A 21,507-nucleotide genomic window follows, 5' to 3' on the forward strand; every position below is an offset into this window, starting at 1 on the left:
GGTGTGGTGTAAGTGGCCTGAGCAAGAGTCACAGACCCTGGTGTGGTGTAATTGGCTTCAATAGCAACTAATGCCCTGGTGTGGTGTAGGTGGCCTCAGCCAGCAGCCACAGGCCCTGGTGTGGTGTAAGGGGCCTCAATAGCAACTAATGCCCTGGTGTGGTGTAAGTGGCCTCAGCCAGCAGCCACAGGCACTGGTGTGGTGTAAGTGCCCTCAGCCAGCAGCCACAGGCCCTGGTGTGGTGTAAGTGGCCTCAGCCAGCCAGCAGCCACAGGCCCTGGTGTGGTGTAAGTGGCCTGAGCAAGAGCCACAGGCCCTGGTGTGGTGTAAGTGGCCTGAGCAAGAGCCACAGGCCCTGGTGTGGTGTAAGTGGCCTCAGCCAGAAGCCACAGGCCCTGGTGTGGTGTAAGTGCCCTCAGCCAGCAGCCACAGGCACTGGTGTGGTGTAAGTGACCTCAGCCAGCAGCCACAGGCCCTGGTGTGGTGTAAGTGGCCTCAGCCAGCAGCCACAGGCCCTGGTGTGGTGTAAGTGGCCTCAGCCAGAGCCACAGGCCCTGGTGTGGTGTAAGTGGCCTCAGCCAGTGCCACAGGCCCTGGTGTGGTGTAAGTGGCCTGAGCAAGAGCCACAGACCCTGGTGTGGTGTAATTGGCCTCAATAGCAACTAATGCCCTGGTGTGGTGTAGGTGGCCTCAGCCAGCAGCCACAGGCCCTGGTGTGGTGTAAGTGGCCTCAATAGCAACTAATGCCCTGGTGTGGTGTAAGTGGCCTCAGCCAGCAGCCACAGGCCCTGGTGTGGTGTAAGTGGCCTCAGCCAGTGCCACAGGCCCTGGTGTGGTGTAAGTGGCCTCAATAGCAACTAAGGCCCTGGTGTGGTGTAGGTGGCGTCAGCCAGCAGCCACAGGCCCTGGTGTGGTGTAAGTGGCCTCAGCCAGCAGCCACAGGCCCTGATGTGGTGTAAGTGGCCCCAGCCGGTCACTCAGGCCCTGGTGTGGTGTAGGTGGCATCAGCTAGCAGCACAAGACATTGGAAAACAGCCAAAAGCAATGTCGTTAATGTGCCCTCATTAATGGGCAGCTGCTTTTGGTCTTTTAATACACCCCTTCTCTGGATCAAAAGCGGTTCAATGACATGAAAATGAAAGGCTTACAGCACCAGGTATTCCCAGGTAGTCTCCCATCCAAGTACTAACCAAGCCCAGCCCTGCTTAGCTTCCGAGATCAGACGAGGTCGGGCGTGCTCAGGGTGGTATGGCCGTAAGCTGCTGGCCCCAGCACAATGTCTCAATTTATGGATTCAACTGATTAGGTGGCAAGTACCTGAAGTTACGAAGACAATCCTTTAACCATACCTGCATGTTTGCATAATACCCTAACCCAAAGGCTCAGTTTAGCATTTATCTAACAGCACAGGCCCTGGATTGTTGAAGATGGCCTCAGGAACCAGCACAGGCACTGGTGTGGTGTAAGTGGCCTCAGCCAGCAGCCACAGGCCCTGGTGTGGTGTAAGTGGCCTCAGCCAGCAGCCACAGGCCCTGGTGTGGTGTAAGTGGCCTCAGCCAGAGCCACAGGCCCTGGTGTGGTGTAAGTGGCCTCAGCCAGTGCCACAGGCCCTGGTGTGGTGTAAGTGGCCTGAGCAAGAGCCACAGACCCTGGTGTGGTGTAATTGGCCTCAATAGCAACTAATGCCCTGGTGTGGTGTAGGTGGCCTCAGCCAGCAGCCACAGGCCCTGGTGTGGTGTAAGTGGCCTCAATAGCAACTAATGCCCTGGTGTGGTGTAAGTGGCCTCAGCCAGCAGCCACAGGCCCTGGTGTGGTGTAAGTGGCCTGAGCAAGAGCCACAGACCCTGGTGTGGTGTAATTGGCCTCAATAGCAACTAATGCCCTGGTGTGGTGTAGGTGGCCTCAGCCAGCAGCCACAGGCCCTGGTGTGGTGTAAGTGGCCTCAGCCAGCAGCCACAGGCCCTGGTGTGGTGTAAGTGGCCTCAGCCAGAGCCACAGGCCCTGATGTGGTGTAAGTGGCCCCAGCCGGTCACTCAGGCCCTGGTGTGGTGTAGGTGGCATCAGCTAGCAGCACAAGACATTGGAAAACAGCCAAAAGCAATGTCGTTAATGTGCCCTCATTAATGGGCAGCTGCTTTTGGTCTTTTAATACACCCCTTCTCTGGATCAAAAGCGGTTCAATGACATGAAAATGAAAGGCTTACAGCACCAGGTATTCCCAGGCAGTCTCCCATCCAAGTACTAACCAAGCCCAGCCCTGCTTAGCTTCCGAGATCAGACGAGGTCGGGCGTGCTCAGGGTGGTATGGCCGTAAGCTGCTGGCCCCAGCACAATGTCTCAATTTATGGATTCAACTGATTAGGTGGCAAGTACCTGAAGTTACGAAGACAATCCTTTAACCATACCTGCATGTTTGCATAATACCCTAACCCAAAGGCTCAGTTTAGCATTTATCTAACAGCACAGGCCCTGGATTGTTGAAGATGGCCTCAGGAACCAGCACAGGGCCTGGTGTGTTGTACATGGCCACAGCTAGCAGCACAGGGCCTGGTTTGGTGAAGATGGCCTCGGCCAGAAGCGCAGGGCCTGGTGTGATGTGAGTGGCCTGAGCAAGAGCCACAGGCCCTGGTGTGGTGTAAGTGGCCTCAGCCAGAAGCCACAGGCACTGGTGTGGTGTAAGTGGCCTCAGCCAGCAGCCACAGGCCCTGGTGTGGTGTAAGTGGCCTCAGCCAGCAGCCACAGGCCCTGGTGTGGTGTAAGTGGCCTCAGCCAGCCGCCACAGGCCCTGGTGTGGTGTAAGTGGCCTCAGCCAGAGCCACAGGCCCTGGTGTGGTGTAAGTGGCCTCAGCCAGTGCCACAGGCCCTGGTGTGGTGTAAGTGGCCTGAGCAAGAGCAACAGGCCCTGGTGTGGTGTAATTGGCCTCAATAGCAACTAAGGCCCTGGTGTGGTGTATGTGGCCTCAGCCAGCAGCCACAGGCCCTGGTGTGGTGTAAGTGGCCTCAGAAGCAAATAAGGCCGTGGTGTTGTGTATGTGGCCTCAGCCAGCAGCCACAGGCCCTTGGTGTGGTGTAAGTGGCCTCAGCCAGCAGCCACAGGCCCTGGTGTGGTGTGGGTGGCCTCAGCCAGCAGCCACAGGCCCTTGGTGTGGTGTAAGTCGCCTCATCCAGCAGCCACAGGCCCTGATGTGGTGTAAGTGGCCTCAGCCAGAGCCACAGGCCCTGGTGTGGTGTAAGTGGCCTCAGCCAGAGCCACAGGGTCTGGTGTGATATGAGTGGCCTGAGCAAGAGCCACAGGCCCTGGTGTGTGTAAGTGGCCTCAGCCAGCAGCCACAGGCCCTGGTGTGGTGTGGGTGGCCTCAGCCAGCAGCCACAGGCCCTTGGTGTGGTGTAAGTCGCCTCATCCAGCAGCCACAGGCCCTGATGTGGTGTAAGTGGCCTCAGCCAGAGCCACAGGCCCTGGTGTGGTGTAAGTGGCCTCAGCCAGAGCCACAGGCCCTGATGTGGTGTAAGTGGCCCCAGCCGGTCACTCAGGCCCTGGTGTGGTGTAGGTGGCATCAGCTAGCAGCACAAGACATTGGAAAACAGCCAAAAGCAGTGTCGTTAATGTGCCCTCATTAATGGGCAGCTACTTTTGGTCTTTTAATACACCCCTTCTCTGGATCAAAAGCGGTTCAATGACATGAAAATGAAAGGCTTACAGCACAAGGTATTCCCAGGCAGTCTCCCATCCAAGTACTAACCAAGCCCAGCCCTTCTTAGCTTCCGAGATCAGACGAGGTCGGGCGTACTCAGGGTGGTATGGCCGTAAGCTGCTGGCCCCAGCACAATGTCTCAATTTATGGATTCAACTGATTAGGTGGCAAGTACCTGAAGTTACGAAGACAATCCTATAACCATACCTGCATGTTTGCATAATACCCTAACGCAAAGGCTCAGTTTGGCATTTATCTAACAGCACAGGCCCTGGATTGTTGAAGATGGCCTCAGGAACCAGCACAGGGCCTGGTGTGTTGTACATGGCCACAGCAAGCAGCACAGGGCCAGGTTTGGTGAAGATGGCCTCGGCCAGAAGCACAGGGTCTGGTGTGATATGAGTGGCCTGAGCAAGAGCCACAGGCCCTGGTGTGGTGTAAGTGGCCTCAGCCAGCAGCCACAGGCCCTGGTGTGGTGTGGGTGGCCTCAGCCAGCAGCCACAGGCCCTTGTGTGGTGTAAGTTGCCTCAGCCAGCAGCCACAGGCCCTGGTGTGGTGTAAGTGGCCTCAGCCAGTGCCACAGGCCCTGGTGTTGTGTATGTGGCCTCAGCCAGCAGCCACAGGCCCTGGTGTGGTGTAAGTGGCCTCAATAGCAACTAATGCCCTGGTGTGGTGTAAGTGGCCTCAGCCAGCAGCCACAGGCACTGGTGTGGTGTAAGTGCCCTCAGCCAGCAGCCACAGGCACTGGTGTGGTGTAGGTGCCCTCAGCCAGCAGCCACAGGCCCTGGTGTGGTGTAAGTGGCCTGAGCAAGAGCCACAGGCCCTGGTGTGGTGTAAGTGGCCTCAGCCAGCAGCCACAGGCCCTGGTGTGGTGTAAGTGCCCTCAGCCAGCAGCCACAGGCCCTGGTGTGGTGTAAGTGGCCTCAGCCAGCAGCCACAGGCCCTGGTGTGGTGTAAGTGGCCTCAGCCAGAGCCACAGGCCCTGGTGTGGTGTAAGTGGCCTCAGCCAGTGCCACAGGCCCTGGTGTGGTGTAAGTGGCCTGAGCAAGAGCCACAGACCCTGGTGTGGTGTAATTGGCCTCAATAGCAACTAATGCCCTGGTGTGGTGTAGGTGGCCTCAGCCAGCAGCCACAGGCCCTGGTGTGGTGTAAGTGGCCTCAATAGCAACTAATGCCCTGGTGTGGTGTAAGTGGCCTCAGCCAGCAGCCACAGGCCCTGGTGTGGTGTAAGTGGCCTGAGCAAGAGCCACAGACCCTGGTGTGGTGTAATTGGCCTCAATAGCAACTAATGCCCTGGTGTGGTGTAGGTGGCCTCAGCCAGCAGCCACAGGCCCTGGTGTGGTGTAAGTGGCCTCAGCCAGCAGCCACAGGCCCTGGTGTGGTGTAAGTGGCCTCAGCCAGAGCCACAGGCCCTGATGTGGTGTAAGTGGCCCCAGCCGGTCACTCAGGCCCTGGTGTGGTGTAGGTGGCATCAGCTAGCAGCACAAGACATTGGAAAACAGCCAAAAGCAATGTCGTTAATGTGCCCTCATTAATGGGCAGCTGCTTTTGGTCTTTTAATACACCCCTTCTCTGGATCAAAAGCGGTTCAATGACATGAAAATGAAAGGCTTACAGCACCAGGTATTCCCAGGCAGTCTCCCATCCAAGTACTAACCAAGCCCAGCCCTGCTTAGCTTCCGAGATCAGACGAGGTCGGGCGTGCTCAGGGTGGTATGGCCGTAAGCTGCTGGCCCCAGCACAATGTCTCAATTTATGGATTCAACTGATTAGGTGGCAAGTACCTGAAGTTACGAAGACAATCCTTTAACCATACCTGCATGTTTGCATAATACCCTAACCCAAAGGCTCAGTTTAGCATTTATCTAACAGCACAGGCCCTGGATTGTTGAAGATGGCCTCAGGAACCAGCACAGGGCCTGGTGTGTTGTACATGGCCACAGCTAGCAGCACAGGGCCTGGTTTGGTGAAGATGGCCTCGGCCAGAAGCGCAGGGCCTGGTGTGATGTGAGTGGCCTGAGCAAGAGCCACAGGCCCTGGTGTGGTGTAAGTGGCCTCAGCCAGAAGCCACAGGCACTGGTGTGGTGTAAGTGGCCTCAGCCAGCAGCCACAGGCCCTGGTGTGGTGTAAGTGGCCTCAGCCAGCAGCCACAGGCCCTGGTGTGGTGTAAGTGGCCTCAGCCAGCCGCCACAGGCCCTGGTGTGGTGTAAGTGGCCTCAGCCAGAGCCACAGGCCCTGGTGTGGTGTAAGTGGCCTCAGCCAGTGCCACAGGCCCTGGTGTGGTGTAAGTGGCCTGAGCAAGAGCCACAGACCCTGGTGTGGTGTAATTGGCCTCAATAGCAACTAATGCCCTGGTGTGGTGTAGGTGGCCTCAGCCAGCAGCCACAGGCCCTGGTGTGGTGTAAGTGGCCTCAATAGCAACTAATGCCCTGGTGTGGTGTAAGTGGCCTCAGCCAGCAGCCACAGGCCCTGGTGTGGTGTAAGTGGCCTGAGCAAGAGCCACAGACCCTGGTGTGGTGTAATTGGCCTCAATAGCAACTAATGCCCTGGTGTGGTGTAGGTGGCCTCAGCCAGCAGCCACAGGCCCTGGTGTGGTGTAAGTGGCCTCAGCCAGCAGCCACAGGCCCTGGTGTGGTGTAAGTGGCCTCAGCCAGCAGCCACAGGCCCTGATGTGGTGTAAGTGGCCTCAGCCAGTGCCACAGGCCCTGGTGTGGTGTAAGTGGCCTGAGCAAGAGCCACAGACCCTGGTGTGGTGTAATTGGCCTCAATAGCAACTAATGCCCTGGTGAGGTGTAGGTGGCCTCAGCCAGCAGCCACAGGCCCTGGTGTGGTGTAAGTGGCCTCAGCCAGTGCCACAGGCCCTGGTGTGGTGTAAGGGGCCTCAATAGCAACTAATGCCCTGGTGTGGTGTAAGTGGCCTCAGCCAGCAGCCACAGGCACTGGTGTGGTGTAAGTGGCCTCAGCCAGCAGCCACAGGCCCTGGTGTGGTGTAAGTGGCCTCAGCCAGCAGCCACAGGCCCTGGTGTGGTGTAAGTGGCCTGAGCCAGCTGCCACAGGCCCTGGTGTGGTGTAAGTGGCCTCAGCCAGAAGCCACAGGCACTGGTGTGGTGTAAGTGCCCTCAGCCAGCAGCCACAGGCCCTGGTGTGGTGTAAGTGACCTCAGCCAGCAGCCACAGGCCCTGGTGTGGTGTAAGTGGCCTCAGCCAGCAGCCACAGGCCCTGGTGTGGTGTAAGTGGCCTCAGCCAGTGCCACAGGCCCTGGTGTGGTGTAAGTGGCCTGAGCAAGAGTCACAGACCCTGGTGTGGTGTAATTGGCTTCAATAGCAACTAATGCCCTGGTGTGGTGTAGGTGGCCTCAGCCAGCAGCCACAGGCCCTGGTGTGGTGTAAGGGGCCTCAATAGCAACTAATGCCCTGGTGTGGTGTAAGTGGCCTCAGCCAGCAGCCACAGGCACTGGTGTGGTGTAAGTGCCCTCAGCCAGCAGCCACAGGCCCTGGTGTGGTGTAAGTGGCCTCAGCCAGCCAGCAGCCACAGGCCCTGGTGTGGTGTAAGTGGCCTGAGCAAGAGCCACAGGCCCTGGTGTGGTGTAAGTGGCCTCAGCCAGAAGCCACAGGCCCTGGTGTGGTGTAAGTGCCCTCAGCCAGCAGCCACAGGCACTGGTGTGGTGTAAGTGACCTCAGCCAGCAGCCACAGGCCCTGGTGTGGTGTAAGTGGCCTCAGCCAGCAGCCACAGGCCCTGGTGTGGTGTAAGTGGCCTCAGCCAGAGCCACAGGCCCTGGTGTGGTGTAAGTGGCCTCAGCCAGTGCCACAGGCCCTGGTGTGGTGTAAGTGGCCTGAGCAAGAGCCACAGACCCTGGTGTGGTGTAATTGGCCTCAATAGCAACTAATGCCCTGGTGTGGTGTAGGTGGCCTCAGCCAGCAGCCACAGGCCCTGGTGTGGTGTAAGTGGCCTCAATAGCAACTAATGCCCTGGTGTGGTGTAAGTGGCCTCAGCCAGCAGCCACAGGCCCTGGTGTGGTGTAAGTGGCCTCAGCCAGTGCCACAGGCCCTGGTGTGGTGTAAGTGGCCTCAATAGCAACTAAGGCCCTGGTGTGGTGTAGGTGGCGTCAGCCAGCAGCCACAGGCCCTGGTGTGGTGTAAGTGGCCTCAGCCAGCAGCCACAGGCCCTGATGTGGTGTAAGTGGCCCCAGCCGGTCACTCAGGCCCTGGTGTGGTGTAGGTGGCATCAGCTAGCAGCACAAGACATTGGAAAACAGCCAAAAGCAATGTCGTTAATGTGCCCTCATTAATGGGCAGCTGCTTTTGGTCTTTTAATACACCCCTTCTCTGGATCAAAAGCGGTTCAATGACATGAAAATGAAAGGCTTACAGCACCAGGTATTCCCAGGTAGTCTCCCATCCAAGTACTAACCAAGCCCAGCCCTGCTTAGCTTCCGAGATCAGACGAGGTCGGGCGTGCTCAGGGTGGTATGGCCGTAAGCTGCTGGCCCCAGCACAATGTCTCAATTTATGGATTCAACTGATTAGGTGGCAAGTACCTGAAGTTACGAAGACAATCCTTTAACCATACCTGCATGTTTGCATAATACCCTAACCCAAAGGCTCAGTTTAGCATTTATCTAACAGCACAGGCCCTGGATTGTTGAAGATGGCCTCAGGAACCAGCACAGGCACTGGTGTGGTGTAAGTGGCCTCAGCCAGCAGCCACAGGCCCTGGTGTGGTGTAAGTGGCCTCAGCCAGCAGCCACAGGCCCTGGTGTGGTGTAAGTGGCCTCAGCCAGAGCCACAGGCCCTGGTGTGGTGTAAGTGGCCTCAGCCAGTGCCACAGGCCCTGGTGTGGTGTAAGTGGCCTGAGCAAGAGCCACAGACCCTGGTGTGGTGTAATTGGCCTCAATAGCAACTAATGCCCTGGTGTGGTGTAGGTGGCCTCAGCCAGCAGCCACAGGCCCTGGTGTGGTGTAAGTGGCCTCAATAGCAACTAATGCCCTGGTGTGGTGTAAGTGGCCTCAGCCAGCAGCCACAGGCCCTGGTGTGGTGTAAGTGGCCTGAGCAAGAGCCACAGACCCTGGTGTGGTGTAATTGGCCTCAATAGCAACTAAGGCCCTGGTGTGGTGTAGGTGGCCTCAGCCAGCAGCCACAGGCCCTGGTGTGGTGTAAGTGGCCTCAGCCAGCAGCCACAGGCCCTGATGTGGTGTAAGTGGCCCCAGCCGGTCACTCAGGCCCTGGTGTGGTGTAGGTGGCATCAGCTAGCAGCACAAGACATTGGAAAACAGCCAAAAGCAATGTCGTTAATGTGCCCTCATTAATGGGCAGCTGCTTTTGGTCTTTTAATACACCCCTTCTCTGGATCAAAAGCGGTTCAATGACATGAAAATGAAAGGCTTACAGCACCAGGTATTCCCAGGCAGTCTCCCATCCAAGTACTAACCAAGCCCAGCCCTGCTTAGCTTTCGAGATCAAACGAGGTCGGGCGTGCTCAGGGTGGTATGGCCGTAAGCTGCTGGCCCCAGCACAATGTCTCAATTTATGGATTCAACTGATTAGGTGGCAAGTACCTGAAGTTACGAAGACAATCCTTTAACCATACCTGCATGTTTGCATAATACCCTAACCCAAAGGCTCAGTTTAGCATTTATCTAACAGCACAGGCCCATGTGTGTTGTACATGGCCACAGCTAGCAGCACAGGGCCTGGTTTGGTGAAGATGGCCTCGGCCAGAAGCGCAGGGCCTGGTGTGATGTGAGTGGCCTGAGCAAGAGCCACAGGCCCTGGTGTGGTGTAAGTGGCCTCAGCCAGAAGCCACAGGCACTGGTGTGGTGTAAGTGGCCTCAGCCAGCAGCCACAGGCCCTGGTGTGGTGTAAGTGGCCTCAGCCAGCAGCCACAGGCCCTGGTGTGGTGTAAATGGCCTCAGCCAGCAGCCACAGGCCCTGGTGTGGTGTAAGTGGCCTCAGCCAGAGCCACAGGCCCTGGTGTGGTGTAAGTGGCCTCAGCCAGTGCCACAGGCCCTGGTGTGGTGTAAGTGGCCTGAGCAAGAGCCACAGACCCTGGTGTGGTGTAATTGGCCTCAATAGCAACTAATGCCCTGGTGAGGTGTAGGTGGCCTCAGCCAGCAGCCACAGGCCCTGGTGTGGTGTAAGTGGCCTCAGCCAGTGCCACAGGCCCTGGTGTGGTGTAAGGGGCCTCAATAGCAACTAATGCCCTGGTGTGGTGTAAGTGGCCTCAGCCAGCAGCCACAGGCACTGGTGTGGTGTAAGTGGCCTCAGCCAGCAGCCACAGGCCCTGGTGTGGTGTAAGTGGCCTCAGCCAGCAGCCACAGGCTCTGGTGTGGTGTAAGTGGCCTGAGCCAGCTGCCACAGGCCCTGGTGTGGTGTAAGTGGCCTCAGCCAGAAGCCACAGGCACTGGTGTGGTGTAAGTGCCCTCAGCCAGCAGCCACAGGCCCTGGTGTGGTGTAAGTGACCTCAGCCAGCAGCCACAGGCCCTGGTGTGGTGTAAGTGGCCTCAGCCAGCAGCCACAGGCCCTGGTGTGGTGTAAGTGGCCTCAGCCAGTGCCACAGGCCCTGGTGTGGTGTAAGTGGCCTGAGCAAGAGTCACAGACCCTGGTGTGGTGTAATTGGCCTCAATAGCAACTAATGCCCTGGTGTGGTGTAGGTGGCCTCAGCCAGCAGCCACAGGCCCTGGTGTGGTGTAAGTGGCCTCAGCCAGTGCCACAGGCCCTGGTGTGGTGTAAGGGGCCTCAATAGCAACTAATGCCCTGGTGTGGTGTAAGTGGCCTCAGCCAGCAGCCACAGGCACTGGTGTGGTGTAAGTGCCCTCAGCCAGCAGCCACAGGCCCTGGTGTGGTGTAAGTGGCCTCAGCCAGCAGCCACAGGCCCTGGTGTGGTGTAAGTGGCCTGAGCAAGAGCCACAGGCCCTGGTGTGGTGTAAGTGGCCTCAGCCAGAAGCCACAGGCACTGGTGTGGTGTAAGTGCCCTCAGCCAGCAGCCACAGGCACTGGTGTGGTGTAAGTGACCTCAGCCAGCAGCCACAGGCCCTGGTGTGGTGTAAGTGGCCTCAGCCAGCAGCCACAGGCCCTGGTGTGGTGTAAGTGGCCTCAGCCAGAAGCCACAGGCACTGGTGTGGTGTAAGTGCCCTCAGCCAGCAGCCACAGGCACTGGTGTGGTGTAAGTGACCTCAGCCAGCAGCCACAGGCCCTGGTGTGGTGTAAGTGGCCTCAGCCAGCAGCCACAGGCCCTGGTGTGGTGTAAGTGGCCTCAGCCAGTGCCACAGGCCCTAGTGTGGTGTAAGTGGCCTGAGCAAGAGTCACAGACCCTGGTGTGGTGTAATTGGCCTCAATAGCAACTAATGCCCTGGTGTGGTGTAAGTGGCCTCAGCCAGCAGCCACAGGCCCTGGTGTGGTGTAAGTGGCCTCAGCCAGCAGCCACAGGCCCTGATGTGGTGTAAGTGGCCCCAGCCGGTCACTCAGGCCCTGGTGTGGTGTAGGTGGCATCAGCTAGCAGCACAAGACATTGGAAAACAGCCAAAAGCAATGTCGTTAATGTGCCCTCATTAATGGGCAGCTGCTTTTGGTCTTTTAATACACCCCTTCTCTGGATCAAAAGCGGTTCAATGACATGAAAAAGAAAGGCTTACAGCACCAGGTATTCCCAGGCAGTCTCCCATCCAAGTACTAACCAAGCCCAGCCCTGCTTAGCTTCCGAGATCAGACGAGGTCGGGTGTGCTCAGGGTGGTATGGCCGTAAGCTGCTGGCCCCAGCACAATGTCTCAATTTATGGATTCAACTGATTAGGTGGCAAGTACCTGAAGTTACGAAGACAATCCTTTAACCATACCTGCATGTTTGCATAATACCCTAACCCAAAGGCTCAGTTTAGCATTTATCTAACAGCACAGGCCCTGGATTGTTGAAGATGGCCTCAGGAACCAGCACAGGGCCTGGTGTGTTGTACATGGCCACAGCTAGCAGCACAGGGCCTGGTTTGGTGAAGATGGCCTCGGCCAGAAGCGCAGGGCCTGGTGTGATGTGAGTGGCCTGAGCAAGAGCCACAGGCCCTGGTGTGGTGTAAGTGGCCTCAGCCAGAAGCCACAGGCACTGGTGTGGTGTAAGTGGCCTCAGCCAGCAGCCACAGTCCCTGGTGTGGTGTAAGTGGCCTCAGCCAGCAGCCACAGGCCCTGGTGTGGTGTAAGTGGCCTCAGCCAGCAGCCACAGGCCCTGGTGTGGTGTAAGTGGCCTCAGCCAGCAGCCACAGGCCCTGGTGTGGTGTAAGTGGCCTCAGCCAGTGCCACAGGCCCTGGTGTGGTGTAAGTGGCCTGAGCAAGAGCCACAGACCCTGGTGTGGTGTAATTGGCCTCAATAGCAACTAATGCCCTGGTGTGGTGTAGGTGGCCTCAGCCAGCAGCCACAGGCCCTGGTGTGGTGTAAGTGGCCTCAGCCAGTGCCACAGGCCCTGGTGTGGTGTAAGGGGCCTCAATAGCAACTAATGCCCTGGTGTGGTGTAAGTGACCTCAGCCAGCAGCCACAGGCCCTGGTGTGGTGTAAGTGGCCTCAGCCAGCAGCCACAGGCCCTGGTGTGGTGTAAGTGGCCTCAGCCAGTGCCACAGGCCCTGGTGTGGTGTAAGTGGCCTGAGCAAGAGTCACAGACCCTGGTGTGGTGTAATTGGCCTCAATAGCAACTAATGCCCTGGTGTGGTGTAGGTGGCCTCAGCCAGCAGCCACAGGCCCTGGTGTGGTGTAAGTGGCCTCAGCCAGTGCCACAGGCCCTGGTGTGGTGTAAGGGGCCTCAATAGCAACTAATGCCCTGGTGTGGTGTAAGTGGCCTCAGCCAGCAGCCACAGGCACTGGTGTGGTGTAAGTGCCCTCAGCCAGCAGCCACAGGCCCTGGTGTGGTGTAAGTGGCCTCAGCCAGCAGCCACAGGCCCTGGTGTGGTGTAAGTGGCCTGAGCCAGCAGCCACAGGCCCTGGTGTGGTGTAAGTGGCCTCAGCCAGAAGCCACAGGCACTGGTGTGGTGTAAGTGCCCTCAGCCAGCAGCCACAGGCACTGGTGTGGTGTAAGTGACCTCAGCCAGCAGCCACAGGCCCTGGTGTGGTGTAAGTGGCCTCAGCCAGCAGCCACAGGCCCTGGTGTGGTGTAAGTGGCCTCAGCCAGAAGCCACAGGCACTGGTGTGGTGTAAGTGCCCTCAGCCAGCAGCCACAGGCACTGGTGTGGTGTAAGTGACCTCAGCCAGCAGCCACAGGCCCTGGTGTGGTGTAAGTGGCCTCAGCCAGCAGCCACAGGCCCTGGTGTGGTGTAAGTGGCCTCAGCCAGCAGCCACAGGCCCTGGTGTGGTGTAAGTGGCCTGAGCAAGAGTCACAGACCCTGGTGTGGTGTAATTGGCCTCAATAGCAACTAATGCCCTGGTGTGGTGTAGGTGGCCTCAGCCAGCAGCCACAGGCCCTGGTGTGGTGTAAGTGGCCTCAGCCAGTGCCACAGGCCCTGATGTGGTGTAAGTGGCCTGAGCAAGAGCCACAGACCCTGGTGTGGTGTAATTGGCCTCAATAGCAACTAATGCCCTGGTGTGGTGTAAGTGGCCTCAGCCAGCAGCCACAGGCCCTGGTGTGGTGTAAGTGGCCTCAGCCAGCAGCCACAGGCCCTGATGTGGTGTAAGTGGCCCCAGCCGGTCACTCAGGCCCTGGTGTGGTGTAGGTGGCATCAGCTAGCAGCACAAGACATTGGAAAACAGCCAAAAGCAATGTCGTTAATGTGCCCTCATTAATGGGCAGCTGCTTTTGGTCTTTTAATACACCCCTTCTCTGGATCAAAAGCGGTTCAATGACATGAAAATGAAAGGCTTACAGCACCAGGTATTCCCAGGCAGTCTCCCATCCAAGTACTAACCAAGCCCAGCCCTGCTTAGCTTCCAAGATCAGACGAGGTCGGGCGTGCTCAGGGTGGTATGGCCGTAAGCTGCTGGCCCCAGCACAATGTCTCAATTTATGGATTCAACTGATTAGGTGGCAAGTACCTGAAGTTACGAAGACAATCCTTTAACCATACCTGCATGTTTGCATAATACCCTAACCCAAAGGCTCAGTTTAGCATTTATCTAACAGCACAGGCCCTGGATTGTTGAAGATGGCCTCAGGAACCAGCACAGGGCCTGGTGTGTTGTACATGGCCACAGCTAGCAGCACAGGGCCTGGTTTGGTGAAGATGGCCTCGGCCAGAAGCGCAGGGCCTGGTGTGATGTGAGTGGCCTGAGCAAGAGCCACAGGCCCTGGTGTGGTGTAAGTGGCCTCAGCCAGAAGCCACAGGCACTGGTGTGGTGTAAGTGGCCTCAGCCAGCAGCCACAGTCCCTGGTGTGGTGTAAGTGGCCTCAGCCAGCAGCCACAGGCCCTGGTGTGGTGTAAGTGACCTCAGCCAGCAGCCACAGGCCCTGGTGTGGTGTAAGTGGCCTCAGCCAGCAGCCACAGGCCCTGGTGTGGTGTAAATGGCCTCAGCCAGCAGCCACAGGCCCTGGTGTGGTGTAAGTGGCCTCAGCCAGAGCCACAGGCCCTGGTGTGGTGTAAGTGGCCTCAGCCAGTGCCACAGGCCCTGGTGTGGTGTAAGTGGCCTGAGCAAGAGCCACAGACCCTGGTGTGGTGTAACTGGCCTCAATAGCAACTAATGCCCTGGTGAGGTGTAGGTGGCCTCAGCCAGCAGCCACAGGCCCTGGTGTGGTGTAAGTGGCCTCAGCCAGTGCCACAGGCCCTGGTGTGGTGTAAGGGGCCTCAATAGCAACTAATGCCCTGGTGTGGTGTAAGTGGCCTCAGCCAGCAGCCACAGGCACTGGTGTGGTGTAAGTGGCCTCAGCCAGCAGCCACAGGCCCTGGTGTGGTGTAAGTGGCCTCAGCCAGCAGCCACAGGCCCTGGTGTGGTGTAAGTGGCCTGAGCCAGCTGCCACAGGCCCTGGTGTGGTGTAAGTGGCCTCAGCCAGAAGCCACAGGCACTGGTGTGGTGTAAGTGCCCTCAGCCAGCAGCCACAGGCCCTGGTGTGGTGTAAGTGACCTCAGCCAGCAGCCACAGGCCCTGGTGTGGTGTAAGTGGCCTCAGCCAGCAGCCACAGGCCCTGGTGTGGTGTAAGTGGCCTCAGCCAGTGCCACAGGCCCTGGTGTGGTGTAATTGGCCTCAATAGCAACTAATGCCCTGGTGTGGTGTAGGTGGCCTCAGCCAGCAGCCACAGGCCCTGGTGTGGTGTAAGTGGCCTCAGCCAGTGCCACAGGCCCTGGTGTGGTGTAAGGGGCCTCAATAGCAACTAATGCCCTGGTGTGGTGTAAGTGGCCTCAGCCAGCAGCCACAGGCACTGGTGTGGTGTAAGTGCCCTCAGCCAGCAGCCACAGGCCCTGGTGTGGTGTAAGTGGCCTCAGCCAGCAGCCACAGGCCCTGGTGTGGTGTAAGTGCCCTCAGCCAGCAGCCACAGGCCCTGGTGTGGTGTAAGTGGCCTCAGCCAGCAGCCACAGGCCCTGGTGTGGTGTAAGTGGCCTGAGCAAGAGCCACAGGCCCTGGTGTGGTGTAAGTGGCCTCAGCCAGAAGCCACAGGCACTGGTGTGGTGTAAGTGCCCTCAGCCAGCAGCCACAGGCACTGGTGTGGTGTAAGTGACCTCAGCCAGCAGCCACAGGCCCTGGTGTGGTGTAAGTGGCCTGAGCCAGCAGCCACAGGCACTGGTGTGGTGTAAGTGACCTCAGCCAGCAGCCACAGGCCCTGGTGTGGTGTAAGTGGCCTCAGCCAGCAGCCACAGGCCCTGGTGTGGTGTAAGTGGCCTCAGCCAGTGCCACAGGCCCTGGTGTGGTGTAAGTGGCCTGAGCAAGAGTCACAGACCCTGGTGTGGTGTAAGTGGCCTCAATAGCAACTAATGCCCTGGTGTGGTGTAGGTGGCCTCAGCCAGCAGCCACAGGCCCTGGTGTGGTGTAAGTGGCCTGAGCAAGAGCCACAGACCCTGGTGTGGTGTAATTGGCCTCAATAGCAACTAATGCCCTGGTGTGGTGTAAGTGGCCTCAGCCAGCAGCCACAGGCCCTGGTGTGGTGTAAGTGGCCTCAGCCAGCAGCCACAGGCCCTGATGTGGTGTAAGTGGCCCCAGCCGGTCACTCAGGCCCTGGTGTGGTGTAGGTGGCATCAGCTAGCAGCACAAGACATTGGAAAACAGCCAAAAGCAATGTCGTTAATGTGCCCTCATTAATGGGCAGCTGCTTTTGGTCTTTTAATACACCCCTTCTCTGGATCAAAAGCGGTTCAATGACATGAAAATGAAAGGCTTACAGCACCAGGTATTCCCAGGTAGTCTCCCATCCAAGTACTAACCAAGCCCAGCCCTGCTTAGCTTCCGAGATCAGACGAGGTCGGGCGTGCTCAGGGTGGTATGGCCGTAAGCTGCTGGCCCCAGCACAATGTCTCAATTTATGGATTCAACTGATTAGGTGGCAAGTACCTGAAGTTACGAAGACAATCCTTTAACCATACCTGCATGTTTGCATAATACCCTAACCCAAAGGCTCAGTTTAGCATTTATCTAACAGCACAGGCCCTGGATTGTTGAAGATGGCCTCAGGAACCAGCACAGGTTCTGGTGTGTTGTACATGGCCACAGCTAGCAGCACAGGGCCTGGTTTGGTGAAGATGGCCTCGGCCAGAAGCGCAGGGCCTGGTGTGATGTGAGTGGCCTGAGCAAGAGCCACAGGCCCTGGTGTGGTGTAAGTGGCCTCAGCCAGAAGCCACAGGCACTGGTGTGGTGTAAGTGGCCTCAGCCAGCAGCCACAGGCCCTGGTGTGGTGTAAGTGGCCTCAGCCAGCAGCCACAGGCCCTGGTGTGGTGTAAGTGGCCTCAGCCAGCAGCCACAGGCCCTGGTGTGGTGTAAGTGGCCTCAGCCAGAGCCACAGGCCCTGGTGTGGTGTAAGTGGCCTCAGCCAGTGCCACAGGCCCTGGTATGGTGTAAGTGGCCTGAGCAAGAGCCACAGACCCTGGTGTGGTGTAATTGGCCTCAATAGCAACTAATGCCCTGGTGTGGTGTAGGTGGCCTCAGCCAGCAGCCACAGGCCCTGGTGTGGTGTAAGTGGCCTCAATAGCAACTAATGCCCTGGTGTGGTGTAAGTGGCCTCAGCCAGCAGCCACAGGCCCTGGTGTGGTGTAAGTGGCCTGAGCAAGAGCCACAGACCCTGGTGTGGTGTAATTGGCCTCAATAGCAACTAAGGCCCTGGTGTGGTGTAGGTGGCCTCAGCCAGCAGCCACAGGCCCTGGTGTGGTGTAAGTGGCCTCAGCCAGCAGCCACAGGCCCTGGTGTGGTGTAAGTGGCCTCAGCCAGCAGCCACAGGCCCTGATGTGGTGTAAGTGGCCCCAGCCGGTCACTCAGGCCCTGGTGTGGTGTAGGTGGCATCAGCTAGCAGCACAAGACATTGGAAAACAGCCAAAAGCAATGTCGTTAATGTGCCCTCATTAATGGGCAGCTGCTTTTGGTCTTTTAATACACCCCTTCTCTGGATCAAAAGCGGTTCAATGACATGAAAAGGAAAGGCTTACAGCACCAGGTATTCCCAGGTAGTCTCCCATCCAAGTACTAACCAAGCCCAGCCCTGCTTAGCTTCCGAGATCAGACGAGGTCGGGCGTGCTCAGGGTGGTATGGCCGTAAGCTGCTGGCCCCAGCACAATGTCTCAATTTATGGATTCAACTGATTAGGTGGCAAGTACCTGAAGTTACGAAGACAATCCTTTAACCATACCTGCATGTTTGCATAATACCCTAACCCAAAGGCTCAGTTTAGCATTTATCTAACAGCACAGGCCCTGGATTGTTGAAGATGGCCTCAGGAACCAGCACAGGGCCTGGTGTGTTGTACATGGCCACAGCTAGCAGCACAGGGCCTGGTTTGGTGAAGATGGCCTCGGCCAGAAGCGCAGGGCCTGGTGTGATGTGAGTGGCCTGAGCAAGAGCCACAGGCCCTGGTGTGGTGTAAGTGGCCTCAGCCAGAAGCCACAGGCACTGGTGTGGTGTAAGTGGCCTCAGCCAGCAGCCACAGGCCCTGGTGTGGTGTAGGTGGCCTCAGCCAGCAGCCACAGGCCCTGGTGTGGTGTAAGTGGCCTCAATAGCAACTAATGCCCTGGTGTGGTGTAAGTGGCCTCAGCCAGCAGCCACAGGCCCTTGTGTGGTGTAATTGGCCTCAATAGCAACTAATGCCCTGGTGTGGTGTAGGTGGCCTCAGCCAGCAGCCACAGGCCCTGGTGTGGTGTAAGTGGCCTCAGCCAGCAGCCACAGGCCCTGGTGTGGTGTAAGTGGCCTCAGCCAGCAGCCACAGGCCCTGATGTGGTGTAAGTGGCCCCAGCCGGTCACTCAGGCCCTGGTGTGGTGTAGGTGGCATCAGCTAGCAGCACAAGACATTGGAAAACAGCCAAAAGCAATGTCGTTAATGTGCCCTCATTAATGGGCAGCTGCTTTTGGTCTTTTAATACACCCCTTCTCTGGATCAAAAGCGGTTCAATGACATGAAAATGAAAGGCTTACAGCACCAGGTATTCCCAGGCAGTCTCCCATCCAAGTACTAACCAAGCCCAGCCCTGCTTAGCTTCCGAGATCAGACGAGGTCAGGCGTGCTCAGGGTGGTATGGCCGTAAGCTGCTGGCCCCAGCACAATGTCTCAATTTATGGATTCAACTGATTAGGTGGCAAGTACCTGAAGTTACGAAGACAATCCTTTAACCATACCTGCATGTTTGCATAATACCCTAACCCAAAGGCTCAGTTTAGCATTTATCTAACAGCACAGGCCCTGGATTGTTGAAGATGGCCTCAGGAACCAGCACAGGGCCTGGTGTGTTGTACATGGCCACAGCTAGCAGCACAGGGCCTGGTTTGGTGAAGATGGCCTCGGCCAGAAGCGCAGGGCCTGGTGTGATGTGAGTGGCCTGAGCAAGAGCCACAGGCCCTGGTGTGGTGTAATTGGCCTCAGCCAGCAGCCACATGCCCTGGTGTGGTGTAAGTGGCCACAGCCAGCAGCCACAGGCCCTGGTGTGGTGTAAGTGGCCTCAGCCAGTGCCACAGGCCCTGGTGTGGTGTAAGTGGCCTGAGCAAGAGTCACAGACCCTGGTGTGGTGTAATTGGCCTCAATAGCAACTAAGGCCCTGGTGTGGTGTAAGTGGCCTCAGCCAGAAGCCACAGGCACTGGTGTGGTGTAAGTGGCCTCAGCCAGCAGCCACAGGCCCTGGTGTGGTGTAAGTGGCCTCAGCCAGCAGCCACAGGCCCTGGTGTGGTGTAAGTGGCCTCAGCCAGAGCCACAGGCCCTGGTGTGGTGTAAGTGGCCTCAGCCAGTGCCACAGGCCCTGGTGTGGTGTAAGTGGCCTGAGCAAGAGCCACAGACCCTGGTGTGGTGTAATTGGCCTCAATAGCAACTAATGCCCTGGTGTGGTGTAGGTGGCCTCAGCCAGCAGCCACAGGCCCTGGTGTGGTGTAAGTGGCCTCAATAGCAACTAATGCCCTGGTGTGGTGTAAGTGGCCTCAGCCAGCAGCCACAGGCCCTGGTGTGGTGTAAGTGGCCTCAGCCAGCAGCCACAGGCCCTGGTGTGGTGTAAGTGGCCTCAGCCAGTGCCACAGGCCCTGGTGTGGTGTAAGTGGCCTGAGCAAGAGCCACAGACCCTGGTGTGGTGTAATTGGCCTCAATAGCAACTAATGCCCTGGTGTGGTGTAAGTGGCCTCAGCCAGCAGCCACAGGCCCTGGTGTGGTGTAAGTGGCCTCAGCCAGCAGCCACAGGCCCTGATGTGGTGTAAGTGGCCCCAGCCGGTCACTCAGGCCCTGGTGTGGTGTAGGTGGCATCAGCTAGCAGCACAAGACATTGGAAAACAGCCAAAAGCAATGTCGTTAATGTGCCCTCATTAATGGGCAGCTGCTTTTGGTCTTTTAATACACCCCTTCTCTGGATCAAAAGCGGTTCAATGACATGAAAATGAAAGGCTTACAGCACCAGGTATTCCCAGGTAGTCTCCCATCCAAGTACTAACCAAGCCCAGCCCTGCTTAGCTTCCGAGATCAGACGAGGTCGGGGGTGCTCAGGGTGGTATGGCCGTAAGCTGCTGGCCCCAGCAAAATGTCTCAATTTATGGATTCAACTGATTAGGTGGCAAGTACCTGAAGTTACGAAGACAATCCTTTAACCATACCTGCATGTTTGCATAATACCCTAACCCAAAGGCTCAGTTTAGCATTTATCTAACAGCACAGGCCCTGGATTGTTGAAGATGGCCTCAGGAACCAGCACAGGGCCTGGTGTGTTGTACATGGCCAGAGCTAGCAGCACAGGGCCTGGTTTGGTGAAGATGGCCTCGGCCAGAAGCGCAGGGCCTGGTGTGATGTGAGTGGCCTGAGCAAGAGCCACAGGCCCTGGTGTGGTGTAAGTGGCCTCAGCCAGAAGCCACAGGCACTGGTGTGGTGTAAGTGGCCTCAGCCAGCAGCCACAGGCCCTGGTGTGGTGTAAGTGGCCTCAGCCAGCAGCCACAGGCCCTGGTGTGGTGTAAGTGGCCTGAGCCAGCAGCCACAAGCCCTGGTGTGGTGTAAGTGGCCTCAGCCAGAGCCACAGGCCCTGGTGTGGTGTAAGTGGCCTCAGCCAGTGCCACAGGCCCTGGTGTGGTGTAAGTGGCCTGAGCAAGAGCCACAGACCCTGGTGTGGTGTAATTGGCCTCAATAGCAACTAATGCCCTGGTGTGGTGTAGGTGGCCTCAGCCAGCAGCCACAGGCCCTGGTGTGGTGTAAGTGGCCTCAGCCAGCAGCCACAGGCCCTGGTGTGGTGTAAGTGGCCTCAGCCAGCAGCCACAGGCCCTGATGTGGTGTAAGTGGCCCCAGCCGGTCACTCAGGCCCTGGTGTGGTGTAGGTGGCATCAGCTAGCAGCACAAGACATTGGAAAACAGCCAACAGCAATGTCGTTAATGTGCCCTCATTAATGGGCAGCTGCTTTTGGTCTTTTAATACACCCCTTCTCTGGATCAAAAGCGGTTCAATGACATGAAAATGAAAGGCTTACAGCACCAGGTATTCCCAGGCAGTCTCCCATCCAAGTACTAACCAAGCCCAGCCCTGCTTAGCTTCCGAGATCAGACGAGGTCGGGCGTGCTCAGGGTGGTATGGCCGTAAGCTGCTGGCCCCAGCACAATGTCTCAATTTATGGATTCAACTGATTAGGTGGCAAGTACCTGAAGTTACGAAGACAATCCTTTAACCATACCTGCATGTTTGCATAATACCCTAACCCAAAGGCTCAGTTTAGCATTTATCTAACAGCACAGGCCCTGGATTGTTGAAGATGGCCTCAGGAACCAGCACAGGGCCTGGTGTGTTGTACATGGCCACAGCTAGCAGCACAGGGCCTGGTTTGGTGAAGATGGCCTCGGCCAGAAGCGCAGGGCCTGGTGTGATGTGAGTGGCCTGAGCAAGAGCCACAGGCCCTGGTGTGGTGTAAGTGGCCTCAGCCAGAAGCCACAGGCACTGGTGTGGTGTAAGTGGCCTCAGCCAGCAGCCACAGGCCCTGGTGTGGTGTAAGTGGCCTCAGCCAGCAGCCACAGGCCCTGGTGTGGTGTAAGTGGCCTCAGCCAGTGCCACAGGCCCTGGTGTGGTGTAAGTGGCCTGAGCAAGAGCCACAGACCCTGGTGTGGTGTAATTGGCCTCAATAGCAACTAATGCCCTGGTGTGGTGTAAGTGGCCTCAGCCAGCAGCCACAGGCCCTGGTCTGGTGTAAGTGGCCTCAGCCAGCAGCCACAGGCCCTGGTGGGGTGTAATTGGCCTCAATAGCAACTAATGCCCTGGTGTGGTGTAGGTGGCCTC

The 21,507-nt window shown here is 57.7% G+C and overlaps 13 non-coding genes across 13 annotated transcripts; all 13 read right to left on the bottom strand.

Moving 5' to 3' along the window:
- Positions 1 to 1,141: 1,141 nt before the first annotated feature.
- On the bottom strand, positions 1,142 to 1,260 carry LOC145427584 (5S ribosomal RNA). Its single transcript, XR_013908125.1, has one exon. It is a non-coding gene; the product is annotated as a 5S ribosomal RNA (ribosomal RNA).
- Positions 1,261 to 2,197: 937 nt separating this feature from the next.
- Positions 2,198 to 2,316, bottom strand: LOC145426381 (5S ribosomal RNA). Its single transcript, XR_013907091.1, has one exon. It is a non-coding gene; the product is annotated as a 5S ribosomal RNA (ribosomal RNA).
- A 1,375-nt stretch (positions 2,317 to 3,691) lies between these two features.
- LOC145427160 (5S ribosomal RNA) lies at positions 3,692 to 3,810 on the bottom strand. The gene has a single exon (XR_013907886.1). It is a non-coding gene; the product is annotated as a 5S ribosomal RNA (ribosomal RNA).
- A 1,490-nt stretch (positions 3,811 to 5,300) lies between these two features.
- LOC145426382 (5S ribosomal RNA) lies at positions 5,301 to 5,419 on the bottom strand. The gene has a single exon (XR_013907092.1). It is a non-coding gene; the product is annotated as a 5S ribosomal RNA (ribosomal RNA).
- Positions 5,420 to 8,054: 2,635 nt separating this feature from the next.
- On the bottom strand, positions 8,055 to 8,173 carry LOC145427585 (5S ribosomal RNA). Its single transcript, XR_013908126.1, has one exon. It is a non-coding gene; the product is annotated as a 5S ribosomal RNA (ribosomal RNA).
- Positions 8,174 to 9,071: 898 nt separating this feature from the next.
- Positions 9,072 to 9,190, bottom strand: LOC145427004 (5S ribosomal RNA). Its single transcript, XR_013907727.1, has one exon. It is a non-coding gene; the product is annotated as a 5S ribosomal RNA (ribosomal RNA).
- A 2,126-nt stretch (positions 9,191 to 11,316) lies between these two features.
- Positions 11,317 to 11,435, bottom strand: LOC145426468 (5S ribosomal RNA). The gene has a single exon (XR_013907178.1). It is a non-coding gene; the product is annotated as a 5S ribosomal RNA (ribosomal RNA).
- Positions 11,436 to 13,519: 2,084 nt separating this feature from the next.
- Positions 13,520 to 13,638, bottom strand: LOC145426940 (5S ribosomal RNA). Its single transcript, XR_013907660.1, has one exon. It is a non-coding gene; the product is annotated as a 5S ribosomal RNA (ribosomal RNA).
- Positions 13,639 to 15,961: 2,323 nt separating this feature from the next.
- On the bottom strand, positions 15,962 to 16,080 carry LOC145427586 (5S ribosomal RNA). The gene has a single exon (XR_013908128.1). It is a non-coding gene; the product is annotated as a 5S ribosomal RNA (ribosomal RNA).
- Positions 16,081 to 17,215: 1,135 nt separating this feature from the next.
- Positions 17,216 to 17,334, bottom strand: LOC145427588 (5S ribosomal RNA). Its single transcript, XR_013908130.1, has one exon. It is a non-coding gene; the product is annotated as a 5S ribosomal RNA (ribosomal RNA).
- Positions 17,335 to 18,195: 861 nt separating this feature from the next.
- On the bottom strand, positions 18,196 to 18,314 carry LOC145426826 (5S ribosomal RNA). Its single transcript, XR_013907545.1, has one exon. It is a non-coding gene; the product is annotated as a 5S ribosomal RNA (ribosomal RNA).
- A 1,330-nt stretch (positions 18,315 to 19,644) lies between these two features.
- LOC145426571 (5S ribosomal RNA) lies at positions 19,645 to 19,763 on the bottom strand. The gene has a single exon (XR_013907281.1). It is a non-coding gene; the product is annotated as a 5S ribosomal RNA (ribosomal RNA).
- A 940-nt stretch (positions 19,764 to 20,703) lies between these two features.
- Positions 20,704 to 20,822, bottom strand: LOC145426383 (5S ribosomal RNA). The gene has a single exon (XR_013907093.1). It is a non-coding gene; the product is annotated as a 5S ribosomal RNA (ribosomal RNA).
- Between the last annotated feature and the right edge of the window lie 685 nt (positions 20,823 to 21,507).

This window comes from Astatotilapia calliptera, chromosome 3 (assembly GCF_964374335.1).
Source record: "Astatotilapia calliptera chromosome 3, fAstCal68.1, whole genome shotgun sequence".
NCBI lineage: Eukaryota > Metazoa > Chordata > Actinopteri > Cichliformes > Cichlidae > Astatotilapia > Astatotilapia calliptera.